At 47.1% G+C, this 3,769-nt stretch overlaps 1 pseudogene; it reads right to left on the bottom strand.

Annotated features, from left to right (window-relative positions):
• Nucleotides 1-936: 936 nt before the first annotated feature.
• Nucleotides 937-3,026, bottom strand: LOC119318562 (annotated as a pseudogene).
• Between the last annotated feature and the right edge of the window lie 743 nt (nucleotides 3,027-3,769).

Raw genomic sequence — 3,769 nt, 5'->3', positions numbered from 1 at the left:
TTAGGCTATGTTCGGTTGTTGTGGTTTCCTCCCCCACGAGGAACCTGTAGGGATTGAGTGAATCCCCTGAAGTCACCCATCCCCCGCCAACACCCTCCCCAAAAATCTCTTTGTTTAAAATTCTGTTCGGTAGTCTCTCCCGAGATCTCCTCCCTCCTACCAGCCACAAAATCGAGAGAGGGAGATAGCGTAACCGTTTTCATGAGAGAGGGACGAGGTTTGTTTCCACGAGGTGGGACGCGTGGGTCAATTGTCAGCGGTTACCACACGATTTCGAACGGATTTGGGAGGGGCTCAATCCACACCGGGCATAACCGAAGGCTCCTATAAGCTAGATCGGGATCCGACCCCAACCGGGGTGAAACCCACGGGGATCGGCGGGGTTTGGGCCCGATCCCGGCAGGGCTGGGGCTAACCGAACATAGCCTTAAGGGGTTGAACTTTTGTTTACCAAGTTGCCTAAAACATAATCTTTCAAAAAATACAAACACAAATTTTCCCCACGATCAATGCCGAACTTTGCGGTACTTCGGGGATGGTTGTGGCGCAAGGCTCGTGGTGACGGCGAATGAAGCCGAATCAGGTGACAACGGGGCCGCAGTGCCAAAGTCATGGAAGACAGCGCTCGGGCCGTTGGGGGGGGGGGGGCAGCACGGGGCAGTGTAGGCGGTGGAGCTCAACCGGCAGTCGCAACCTCGAGCTCGAGGAAGGCGGCGGCGGGAATGGCATCCAGATCAGGCATTTTCTTTAACAGCAAAAGCATAGTACCAAGAATACACACTCATGCTATCTATAGCCGGCCAAATAAACAATCACTCAACTTTGTCTTAGTGCCAAAAAACAAGAAAAACATGCTTTTGCGCAAAAATAGTCGACGATTTGCTCAATCGTTGCAAACCTTGAGCAAAGCTGCAGTCTTGCGCCACAAATTCATTGTTGAAACTAACTGATTCATTGTTGAAAATAACTAAACGAGTCGTTCCAACAAATTGGTATAGCCAAAATACATTTCTGCAGAGTGCCGCCGCAGTAGCTACTAATGGGGTCGCTGAGATAAGGGACTCCTTCCAAGCACATAAAACATGCTGAACTCCAACCACATAAGACATGCTGAACTCCACTTTATTATGAGCAGAAGTGAATATCAGGAGAAGTCGTTGCCGTCGCCGCTGTCATATTCTTCGTCAACAAATCCACTTCCTCGCTGGTCCGTGGATAACTTGAAGGACGAACACCGAGATGAGGAAACTTTTCACAACACAATCGGCACACCTTCCTGTCGTGCAGGGATACCTCCCTGACATTCGCCGCAGCATGAATGACTCGTCTAACGTATCCGATGAAATTGTCATCAGACTGTAAGCCGTAGATAGTTAGCCTAGCCAGATTCTTGTGCTTGAAATCAGGATCAGATGGCTCCCAATGCACATCCATTTTCCTGGAGCGATTCTTTTGTGACTCCTTCCGGCACTTATGATCCCATACTGTGATGCAAAGGTCCTCTATGGATGGTGCAGCTTCAAGAAGGAACATTGTCCAAGAGATATCACATTCTTCCGGAAGATTGTCTAGACTCACAGACCGTAGCAAAACTGAGCTTGGAAAGCTGAGGGACAAAACCAAGAACCAACGGATTTTCATCACAGGGCCAATCACCAAAGGTCATCCTTTGGAGCTTTGGTAGAGAGCTGAGCTCCACTGTTTTGAATACACAATAGGACATAACAAGCTCGACGAGTTGAGTGTGTTCCACATGCAGAACCGAACCGATCCCCACGCCACACATGAAGAAAGACAGTGACTCCAGCCGCTTGCAATTGCTTAGGATGTTGGGTATGTCTGATTCACCAAACCTCATATTTCGTAGATGCAGCCGCGTGAGACCAGCAAATGCATCTGGACAATCATGAACAAAATTATTGAACTGCTTAGCAAAGAGCAGGCGATAGGCATCAGTGCAAAGATGGAAATCCAGCGGCGTCATGATCTCAAACTCAGCTGCATCAAATATCTGAGTTGTCATGGTGAGGCCAACGGATTTGCCGATGGAAAGACAGCGAGAAGGACTCAAGACAAATTTGAGCTTCAGCTTGCGAATGGTGATGTGTGGAGGCCTCCTACTAAGAATCTTGTTGGTCACATCAGCCACGACATCACTTTTTTGAAACAAATCACGAGGGCTGAGATCAATGACGATCTGCGAGAGCATAGCTGGCAGCTTCTGCATCTGCTTCGAAAGGATGCAGGTTCTTACAGCATCAAGTGTGCCCACCCTCTCGAGAATGTTGAGCAGCACATCGGCGGGCAGCTCACTTAGCCTGTCCCCATTACAAGCTTGTATATCGCCAGGCAGCTTGCTTAGCATGCCTCCACTACCAACTTCTGCCTTCGACTGCATTTTGCGAGGTGGAAGATTAGTCATCGGTGATAGATCGATAAATTGACTTTCATAAAATGAAAGAATGAAACAAAACATAAGCACCGACTTACGTTCCGTCGGTGGCGGCGACCCCTATTAAACTTCATGTTGATGCGATGACAAAAGAGACCAACTTGCGAGGATAAACAGAACACAAACAAAAACGAATCTTGAAAGGATGACCCCTCTGTGTGCGACAATCGCCGGCGCCCAGCCTGATCTTGTTATATAGCCTCCTCGAATCCCAATCCCAAAAGAAGAGACGGAGACGGAGACGGAGACGGGAGGTTTCCGAATCCTCTTCTAGCCGGTGTAGAATCCGTAAACCGACCGATTTACTATTATCTCACGCGACGCAGACATAGAAAAACAGCTCCTTTTTCTAATACAAACCGAAATTGATCCCTTTCCTCTTGGAATCTTGGGACAGAACGAAATTGGCACCTGTCCCTTCCTTCTTCGAATCCGACTGCTGAATGGATTAGATCTTCCTTCTTCATCTGGAAGGTAGCATCTGGAGCGGAGCTGGTTTAGGGGACAAGTCCGGCGAGGAGATCGGTGGCCGCCGCCGGCGGATGGTGCGGAGGGTGGGTAGGGAGGGGACAGCGTTAGGGCAGACGATGTAGATATGTGTATGTCTCTCCTGTGGTGGACCTATTAAGATTGGGCTTGGGCTAATCTACAAAATTGAGCCAATAGGCCCATTTCAACACAACAGTAAGGTTATGAAGAACACTCATATGCGGCCCACTAAAGATCTTCCAATTTCGAGGCACATAGCCTCGCTAAATACGCTCTTAGGTATTCCTGAAGGCCGTTATCTATGGCTCCATCAGCCCCCCCATCTACATTGTATGATATATAAATGACGCACGTATTGCCATGCAAAAAAAAAAAACTACACGTGTTCGGAAAAAAATAAGATCTACACTGTACCCCGATGAGTATTGTTAATCAATAAAGTGAGCGTGTTTACTTATAGAAAAGGTAAAACAATCCCCTAATATATGGCACCATTTTGGAAGATCATAATTTATTTCATTTTGGGAGTAGTGAAGTAAATTAGCACTTGCGCCTTTTGAGCATGATAAAGTAGCAAACGAAATATGCACATGATGTTTTTGGAGAATAAACTGTCAGCCATATTCGTGCAATTAAGCTGATCTCATACAAGTTTTACCAAGTTTTACCACCAAGTACTTCAACCCAAGCATCGTACCCCTAGTCTAATATTGTGGTGCAAAGACATGGGAATCTTGTAACGCGTGGGACACCAATCTTGAACTTGTACCTAAAATAAGTACTAGAGGCCAGAAAAGGGGAAAATGAGCATTTCTAGAATTAGTCCAG

Source organism: Triticum dicoccoides, chromosome 6A, assembly GCF_002162155.2.
Source record: "Triticum dicoccoides isolate Atlit2015 ecotype Zavitan chromosome 6A, WEW_v2.0, whole genome shotgun sequence".
NCBI lineage: Eukaryota > Viridiplantae > Streptophyta > Magnoliopsida > Poales > Poaceae > Triticum > Triticum dicoccoides.
Note: the sequence above shows the minus strand (reverse complement) of the source record. Positions and strands in the feature narration are given on the sequence as shown.